Genomic DNA, 10884 nt, shown 5'->3' on the forward strand with positions numbered 1-10884 from the left:
AGGCCCAAACACTAATAGCCCACAATCAAGTTTATATTTCAACACCCCCTTTTAAACTTGATTTTGTTACTCCAGTCAAACTTCTCAATTCGACAAAATTTTCTTGCTTGAGAGGCTTGGTGAAGATATCGGCTACTTGATCGTGAGACTTCATGTACTCCAGTTGTACATCCTTTTTGGCTATGCACTCTCTAATGTAATGATAATGCGTATAAATGTGCTTACTTCGATCATGGAAGACTGGGTTCTTGGCCAAAACTATTGCTAACTTATTATCCACACAAATCTTGGTTGGTTCTTCTTATGGATAACCCAACTCCTTTAACAAGTTTCAGAGCCAAACTGCATGGCAAACACATGAAGTAGTAGCTACATACTTCGCTTCACATGTGGAAAGAGTGACAATCGGCTGGTTCTTTGACATCCATGTGAAGGCGGTGTCTCCCATGTAGAACACGAAGCCACTTGTGCCTTTACGGTCATCCATATCTCCACCCTAATTGCTATCACTACATCCTACAAGCCTGTAATCATCAAAAATAGATCAGTACAAATCAAAGTTTATTGTACTTTTAAGATAACGAAGAATCCTTGTTGCCGCCTTTAAATGAGTTGCTGTTGGATTCTCCATGTATTTATTGATGACTCCACCTGCATAGAGAATATTTGGCCTCGTGCACGTCAAATACCATAAACTTCCAACCAAGCTCTTAAAAAGTGTTGGATCCACTCTTTCTCCTTCTTCTGCTTTGATAGCTTGACTCCACATTCCATTGGTATGCTGACCGGATTAGAGTCATCCATCTTGAACTTCTTAAGCACCTCCTTAGCATAGCTTTCTTGAGTGATTAGGATGCCTTTGTCTTCTTGCTTTACTTCGATGTCGAGGTAGTAAGACATGAGCCCAATGTCGGTCATCTCGAACTCTTTCATCATTTCTTTCTTAAACTTGTCGAACATGCTTGAATAGTTACCTGTAAAGATCAGGTCATCTACATACAAGCACACAATCAAGATATCACCATTTTGGATTTTGATGTAGAGTGCATGCTCATATTGACACTTGATGAAATTTCTTCCTTGGATGTACTTGTCAATTCGAGCATTCCACGCTCTTAGTGCTTGTTTCAACCCATAAAGTGTCTTCTTTAACTTTAAAACCTTGTCTTCTTTTCCCTTGACTTTGTAGCCTTGTGCTTGCTCAATATAGACTTCTTCTTCAAGGACTACATTTAGGAAGGCCGATTTCACATCCATTTGATGTATCCTCCAATTATTTTGAGCTGCTAATGAAATAATTAGTCTAACAGTTTCTAGTCGAGCAACAGGAGCAAACACCTCATCATAGTCGATGCCAGCTCTTTGATTGTAGCCTCTCGCCACCAATCTTGCATTGTATCTTTCAACTTCTACTTTGGCATTTTTTTTGGCTTTGTAGACCAACTTCGCATCGATCGCCTTGTGCCCTTTTGGAAGTGTAGCTAGCTCCCATGTGTCGTTCTTTTTTATCGCCTTTATCTTTTCTTCCATAGCATTTTTTCAATTCTTGTTTTCCACTGCCTCTTGGAAGTTCATGGGCTCGCAATCGACAAAGAGAGAAAAAAGAGTAAGATTATCTTGATTTTTAGTTACCTCATAGAAGTTCTTGTAAGCTTCTAAAGCGTGGAATTCTTTCACCTAAGCTTTCGTCATCTTGAGAACTCGTAGTTGTTGAAGCTAGTGGGGTAGTAGGCTCCTCTCTTGCTTGCTCTATCCTTGGTTGTTCCATGCCATCTTCTTCAAAATATGGAAAGAAGTTGTAGTCTTCTGTATGTGGTTCCCAATCCCACTCTTCTTCTTCATCGAATACGACATCTCAACTGATGGTTGTCTTCCTAGTATTAGGATTGTAGAGCTCGTAACCTTTGGAGTTGGTGTCATAACCAGTGAAGATGTACTTCTCATTAGCTTGCTTTTCTCTTATCTGGTACGTGCGCATGATCTATGCTTCTAAAGACTCTCAGATGGGAGATGTCAGGACCCGTTCAAGATCCCTCACCAGAATCCTAGACAAGTCTTGATCTTAGGAAAACCCTACGGGACCCTCCAATGGAAAATCCAGCAGAACCTCCCCTAAGGGTTGGTGTAACACCCCGTCCCAAATCACATCGGAAATCGTGCACATTGACCGTTGATCGAGCGGGTCAAAAGTTGACTTTTTGTTCCAGTGGAAATTTCAAGTTGACCAGGGTACCGTGGCGAAGTGCATGATCGCCCGAGTTCGTAGACTAGTAGCACGTCGAAAACGGAGCTACGGTTTGAAAGTTATGGGCAAAACAAGTCGAGGTGCAAACTGTCCAGAAGGTGCCGGGAGTTGACTTTTTACCATTGTATAATTTTGTTTTGACTCTTGTATGGTTGTAAAGTACTCGTCAATACGAGTTCATAGACTAGTGGCACGCTTAAATCGGACATTTGGTTGAAAAGTTATGGACGTTTGAAGTTCGCCGGATACCGCAATATTTTATTATATCTGGCTTAAGTGCACAGTGATGCCACGTGTCAGCTCCTGATTGGTCCACGTTGAATGAACAGTGTCACACTGTGGCTTTAATTTGTTAAAAATCTCGGGGAAGAGAGAGACCGACCGGCCGCCGGAACTTTTCAAATTTTCCGGCCGATTCATCATACATGCGCCGGCCAGACGAACGCCCCTCCCCATTTCCGGCAAAACCCCAAAATTTCACGGCCATTGGCCGCGGGACGCGCCCGGATCGAGGCGGCGAAGATCGGCGGCGATTTTTCCCTCCACCGCCGGCCACCGCCGATTGACCCCTTTCCGGCCATTTTCCGACCACACGTGCCAGCCACCCCTCACCACCTCCTCAAGTCCGGCCTACCCACCAAATTTCACGGCCACCGGACCTCCGACGCGCCGGGATCAGAGCTTTTTCCGGCGAGGGGCCGAAATTCTTCAAACCCCGATTTCTCCGCCGTCCGGCCTCCGTTTGCCTCACCATCATTCCCGTTAGATTCCTCTCCTCTCGATCTACAAATCTGCAAAAAATCTCAGCCAACGGCCACCGCACGCGCCGCTGCCGGCGACGATTGCCGGTGACCGCGGCGGCTCACCGGGAGTTACTGTTCCGGCGAGTACCCAGTTGCACCACCGATCCCTCCTGACTGTGTTCGACCTCCTGAACCCGAATCCGGCATCCGTTTCCACCAATTTGTGACGGTTTGGGAGAATTGTGGAGTCGAAACCCGAAAGCTTTTCGGCGAGATTCCAACCACCTCAGGTCGGATCACCGGAAATTAAGACCGAATCCGTGATCCCCATCACTCGAGCTTCGATTCGGTATATAACTCATAAATTTTAGATGTCGATTGATGTTCGCTCCCCGGGTACCCATTTGGGAGTTACCCGATTAAAATATTAATATTTGTGGTTTGGTGTAGTGTGGATGTTTTAGGTGCACGTGCGAGTAGCGGAGTCGATCCTACGGAGGATCTTGATTGATATACGTGCTTAAGGTGAGTGACCCACCTTCAAATTAATTTTGGGAATTTAATTGGTGAATATTATGTGTAATTTGAATATTTGGAATTTAAATTCTATGTGCCAAATATTTATTTGATTTATTGTGGAATTATTGGTGAATTTATTTGATTAAAGGAAATGTGCATTCTATAAATTTATGCCATGTGAAAATTATTTTATGGTCTTGAGAATTTTGAAATTCTTGTGGTTTTAACATTAAATTGGGCATGATTTGATTTTCAAATATTTCAAGGAAAATATTTGTTTATGTTGGAGACTCCAATTTTTATAAAATATGTCCATGGAATATTATGAGATTTAATTATTATATTTCGAGAAATTATTTATGCTATTGGGAAAATGTGAATATTTGAATTGGTGGATTTGGGAGTTGGTGGATTTGAAAATCATGGAATTTATAGTGTTGATTATAAAGAAATTGTGGAAAATTTCCCGGTTCAAGCGGATGGAATAAACCCGCTATGTTTATGCAAATTGTGAAATTTGATATATAAATTAAATATGTGGATTTTATGATTTTTAGATGCACCGTGCACGTACTGGTGTTCTGTTTATATGTGATATGGATATTGTGCACACAGATGTGATTAGCGCGCAGAGGGTGTGAGTAGCGCGCAGGCGATATTATGACGTTGTCCTGTGGTTGCCATCGGATGAGGGTAGGCCACCCTCCATAGTCGGGACACCAGTTAGCAGCGGCGTAGTGGGACGCCACGCCACCGTATGCATGTTTCTTTCTATAACCTCCTGTCTAGCGGTACCTTGGGACGCTGGGTACTGTTGGCGCCACTGGTATATAGTGGGTGCATCAAGTGATTTTCAGAACTGGGATTTTAAAATAAATATTTTTATATTGTATTGGAATTAAAAATATAATTATTACTGTTTCTGGCATTTATTTGATGTCTTGGTTTTCAGGAAATTCGAACAAAGGGTTTTGTGAAAAGGTTTTAAAAGGGGAACTTTTCCAACCGAGAGAATTATAAGGGTTTTGAAAGAAATTATTATTTCCAATTAATTATTATTTATCTACTACCGTGGTATTATATTGTATAGTAGATAGGGTCACTCACTGAGATGATTAGCATCTCATATTTTCAAATTCCGTTCCTCTAGGTACCAGGTTGTCGGTGTTCATCCGGAGCGGACTTGATCTTCATTGCTGTTTTAGTTCGTGAAGTACCCTGTTCTTCTTTTATTGCAGTTGTAATATTTCTTTCACTCTTGCTGTATTCTATACTTAGTAGTACTTCATGAAGCTCTGTATACTGTATGGGACACTTATGTATTTATTATGCACTGGATTACTGTTATTTATTTTGAAGTGCTGAAATTTGTGGAATCAATTTGTAGTATTGTGGGAGGAATAAGGGGATGTTTATAGAAGTGTGTTTTCAGTGCAGGAATTTGTGGTAAGTCCATCCTTTAGGGGAGATTCTGCCGGATTTTCCATTGGAGGGTCCGGTAGGGTTTCCCTGGGATCAGGGCTTGTCTAGGGTTCCGGTGAGGAATTTTGGACGGGTCCTGACAGTTGGACTTACCACAATTTCCTACATTGAAAATACACTTCGATACACACAACCTTATTGCTCCCACTTACTACAATTTAATTCCACAAATTTACAGCACTTCAAATGAATAACAGGGAATCAGTGCATAATCAATTAAATAATATATCCAACATAGTATACAGAGTGTTAATAAAATTCTAAGTATGATAATTAATACAAGCAGAGTAGAAAGAAAATTACACAATAAAAAATGAAGAAAAGAAGACTTCTCGGATTTCTAGGAACGATCAAACTGTCAAGCTCATCCTGATCGAACAATGTATACCACTTGAGTCTAAGGGAACGAAATTTTAAAAATGAGATGCTAATCATCTTAGTGAGTGACCCAATCTATTACTCAAAGAAATAAATAATAATAATAATAATAATAATAATAATAATAATATAAACTTGATTAATTAATAATACTTGAAAATAATGTTTCTCTCAAAATTCTCACAGTCACTCAGTTTGAAATGTTCCATTTTTAAAAACATTTCACAAAATCCGATACTTTATGCTCTAAGATTCAGAAAATAATTAATCAAATAGTTTACAATTAAAACACAACAAATTAAGAATCCAAAACTAGAATGGAATAATAATAGAAATGAAAATAAACTTTTATAACAATTACTAAAAGATTAACAACATATCATAAACAAATAATACAAAAATATCATGAAACTCATATTAAGACAATTCAAGAAATAATTAAATAATTAGAATAAATCAATTAATTGAATGATTAAGTAAAGGAATAATTAAATCAAATTAAAACACCCATTTAAAATAAATGGTAAGAAGAAAATATAATATAATAGAATTGATTTCAAAATACCAAAAAAATTCGAATAATAAATTCGTAAAAATATTTTCATAAAAATTGAGTAAAAGTTTAAATTTAAATAAATAAATAATACTGTTAAATACATTTTTATTGAAATAAGATTTTCAAATATTTCATATTTGAAAATCATGTCGTGAAAACTATTTGATGCACCCACTATATACTAGTGGCGCTAACGGTACTCAATGTCCTGAGCACCGCCAGACAAGAGGTTAAAGAGAGAAATCGGCATACGGTCTCGTGGCGTCCCACCGCACCGCTACAAACAGACGTCCTGGCCATGGCGGGGGGTGGCTACGACCGATATCAATTTGCCGACCCTCGATCCGATGGAAACCATAGGACAACTCATAAATCATCTGCGTGCTACTCACACCCATCTGCACGCTAATCATATCCATGTGCGTACTAATCGTATCCACATATACAGAACACCAGTACGTGTGTGCTGCATCTAAAAACTCGTAAATTCTAAAATTAATATTTGTATAAAATACCACCGGGTTTATTTTATCCATTTAAACCCATAATTGTTTTACATTCCTTTCTAAAACCATCATCATAAATCCTGATGTGATTCCGCCCGAGCCCGCTCAACCGATAACCCGCTGGGGTGCTGACTCGACACAGATGAAGACTAGGCCAATCACAAGAGCTCAAATTAAGAGATTTAAGGACAACCTGGAAGTATTTATATAGGAGGTAATCAATCTCAACAGAGCTTGTCCATACTTGAAGATACAAAGCCTATTCTAAGCATCCAAGTGGTGGAAGCCGATACGGACCCGGGTGACGGTTTTGGTACATTTTTGGAGTCTGAGAAGCATGAAATGGTTCCAATGCTTTATGGGTTCAATACATATGCATAAGAGGTCATGGAATCAAGTTAAATCAGCCTCAAATGCAATCAAAAAGGGCTTGTACGGACAGCTTCAACAATTTGGCCGAATTTGCTGTATTGCTTGCTGGCTTTACTGTATTTTACTGTATTAGCCTTTTCTTATTTTTCCAAGCATGGGCAACGTGTGGGCCTTCATATTCAGTTTATTTGGCATCCTAAAAAGCATCTAGAAGCTGATTTGGAGCTCAATTTGGTCAAAGATTGGTCAAAGTCAACTTAGTGAAAAAGCTAGTATTATAGTTTCCTAATTTGATTATACTTTTTTGTTTTAGGAAATTACCATTACTTTTTAGTTTTTATTTATTTATTTTCTGGAAAAATAAGTTTAGGAAAGTTATTATTTTATTATTTTCATTGTAAATTAATTAATTCCTAATTCAAAATAAAGGAATTAATTAATCCAAATTAGATTAGGAAAGGAGTGAGAATTTCGGCCACCATAGAACTCTTTATTGTGTGGCCTGTTTTACCTAGGGTTTTTAGGGTTTACTTTGTTTCTTTCAAAGCCTATTTAAAGGCTTATTTTTCAATATGAATACAACTTTGATTTGATTAAGAAAATACTTGTGAGATTAATTATCTCTTTGTTCTTTGAGAACACCTAAAACACCATTAGAGAATTGGTTGTTTTAGCTTGACTTATCAATAGGTTTTCCATCCCCTATTGTGGCGTCTACATTATACCAAGGTTTCTAACCACAGGTTGGTTAGGGGTTGAGGTCCATTCCATTAGAACTTGAACTTAATTGAGATCCGGGCTAATATAATACGGGTTTAGGAGCAGGTCGTCCTAGGTTCGTATCATTTGGTATCAGAGCTAAATTTTGTTCAAGTTTGATCTATCTTTATTTGCTTTATTTTTTTTGTGTTATTCTGCAATTTTAGCATTAGGTTAAGGTTGCATCCATCCTATACACGTTCAGCATCTTAAAAAAAAAAAAAAAAATTCATTCCTAGTTTTATCGTATTTTTGTTTCCTAGTTTGTTGGTTGTTTTTCATCATTGTTCTTGTTAATTTTGGTTTTTGTTGATTTTTCTTTGCTGTTTTAGTCTGAAATATTTGCATTCATATATTCAAAAAAAAAAAAAAAGAAAGAAAAGAGTTTGCGGCAACAATTAAAAAAAAAACTGCATATTTGTGTTTATTTGGAGGTCACAGGTTTGGTGTTTGTTTTGGAGTTGGAATTGCAATTTTGGTAATTACTCTTGCTACTGCAGTTGTTTATGTTCTGTGAGTGAAAAAAAAAAAAAAAAGAAGAAGAGGTAAAGCCGAATATAAAAAAATAAAAAATAATAAAAAAAAATTTCGGTTTGTTGGAGTTTGATTTGTTTGCTGGAAATTTGTTGGAGCTGCTGGGTTTTTTGATTATTTATTCAATCTTTGGAGTTTATGAAGAGTTATTTTTGCTGCTGGATATTTGGATTTTGGGTGCTTAAATTATTTGGATTAAAATTAGTTAAAGGAATTGATACAAAACTTGAATTACAAAGAACAACAACCAACAACTTTTCTATATTTTTGTTTTCTTTGATTCTTGTTCGTATTTGAATTTCTTTTTCTGGAATTTTATTCTTGAACTCATAATCTACTACCATCTGGTGCAGTTTTCAAAAATTCCAACGTTTTCCCATTATTTTGTGTTTTCTTGTCTAGAAAGCCGAAAAATTAGGATTTGTTGGATTCTTTCGGCATTGCCTACTTTTTGCTTACTGTTTGTTGATAAGTTTAATTAAAACATACTAGTGATCTAATTGCTATTTTTTGTGGGTGTTTTAATTAGAAATTTGAGATAATTCATTGAGTGGAAAAAGGCAAGAGTGTGTGAGCTTAAAAGAGAGTAAAAAGGCGAAACAAGTGTGCAAACACGAGTGTCGAGTCCTCATTTGAGTGAAACAAGTAAGGGAGTGAAATTGTAAGGTCCTATTTTATTTCTATTGTATTATTATACTAACATGACAGAATCAAGAATGAGGAGAGGGGAGCCACCCATGAGGATCAATGAGGAGGAGTCCGTAGCATTCCATGGCGATGCCCGAGCTACCGGGAGCGGAGACCAAGTGGACATGAGAGCTGTTTTGGAGTCAATACAGCGGGTTAGTGCTCAAGTTGAGCATGTGAATCAAAGGATGGGAAGGCTAGAAGTTTCCCAAGGAATTCCGAACACAAGAAATAGGCAAGAATTCCATGGAGGACGAGGCCGAGGACGAGGAGGTCGCGAGAGACCGAGAGAGGAATTTGATGAGGAGCCATTCGGTGGAGACTTTGAGGAAGGTATGGACGAAACTTTTGCTATCCAAGATAGAGCTGGCCATGGAAGATATAGGAGGGAAGAAACAGATGGCAATCTTAGCAATATCAAGATCAACATCCCACCATTCATGGGAAAAAGTGACCCCGAAGCATATTTGGAGTGGGAAGAAAAGATGGATGTGATATTTGACCGCCATAATTATTCTGAGGCTAAGAAGGTGAAATTGGCAGCAATGGAGTTTGGCCATTATGCACTCCAATGGTGGACCAATGAGCAAAACACCCGAAGGAGAGTTGGTGATGACTTGATTACTACATGGCGACAAATGAAAGGAGCCATGCGGAAGCGATTCGTACCATCACACTATCATAGGTTGCTGTATCAAAGACTTCAATCTTTATCTCAAGGACATGGATCCGTTGAGGATTATTACAAGGAGATGGAGATGCTTATGATGAGATTGAACTTGAATGAAGATAGGGAAGCAACCATGGCAAGGTTTCTTGGTGGTTTGAATCGTGAAATAGCCAATCAACTAGAATTGCAACAATATGTGGAATTGGAGGAGATGTTGCATGTGGCTATTAAATTAGAGCATCAATTCAAGAGGAGGGGTGTAAGATCATGGTTTGGAGGTGTTTCCAACAGTGGAAGGTCCAATTCAAGTAGCTGGAGGAACAATCCCATCTATGAAAGCAAGCTAAAGCCGAAAGTCAAAGAAGAAAGTTCAAATTGGCCAAGGAAGGAGATTAGAATCAAATCTGTCCAAGCACCAAAGAATGAGGTAAAATTAGATCCTAAACCCTCTAGAACTCATGATGTTGTGTGTTTTAAGTGCCAAGGAGGAGGACACATTGCTAGCCAATGCCCGAATAGAAGAATCATGGTGTTAAAGGGCAATGACGAGCTAGAATCGGAAAGTGAAGAAAGTGAGGATGAAGCCAAGCAAGAGGAGGAGGATTTGGAGGATGAACCCGAAACCTTGCAAGCATCCAATGCTGAATTAAACTTGCTTTCTAGGAGAGTACTTGCTGCATACAAAGATGAGGATGAAATTCAAAGAGAGAACATCTTCCACACCCGATGTGAAATTCAAGGTAAGATTTGTAGTATGATTATTGATAGTGGAAGTTGTACAAATGTAATTAGTAACATTGTAGTTGATAAATTAGGCTTAATAACTATTAAACATCCAGAACCTTATAGATTACAATGGCTTAATGATGGTGGTGAAATAAAAGTGAATAAACAAGCCAAAGTAAAATTTAATATAGGTAGATATGAGGATGTAGTTTTATGTGATATTGTACCCATGATTGCTAGACATATACTATTAGGTAGACCATGGCAATTTGATAAAGACGCTACTCATTTTGGTCGAGAAAATAGTATTGTTTTCAGGTTTAAAGGGAAGAAGGTCAAGCTGGAACCATTATCTCCTAAAGAGGTTTACAAAGACCAATTACAAATGCAACAAAGGAGAGAAGCCGAAAAGCTTAAGGAAAAAGCAAGTATGGCACCAACGGCTTCACCATCCTTTCAAGAAGGTAAGAATGAGGTTGCTGATCAAGGTAAGGTTTCTAAGACTCATATTGAATGGAAAGATCAAGGAAAAGCCGAAAGAGAGGGGAAAGAAAGTGGCAAACCCAAGAGCTTGGAGAAGGAAGAGAAATCTGAAGGTTTGCGCCAATCCAAGGGGAAAAAAGAAAAAGAAAGAAAAGAAAGGTTAAGTAGCAACTTTTATTTGAGTTTAGGGGATATTAATAAGGTTATTGAGTGTAAGAAACCTT

This window comes from Ziziphus jujuba, chromosome 2, assembly GCF_031755915.1.
Source record: "Ziziphus jujuba cultivar Dongzao chromosome 2, ASM3175591v1".
NCBI classification, from domain to species: domain Eukaryota; kingdom Viridiplantae; phylum Streptophyta; class Magnoliopsida; order Rosales; family Rhamnaceae; genus Ziziphus; species Ziziphus jujuba.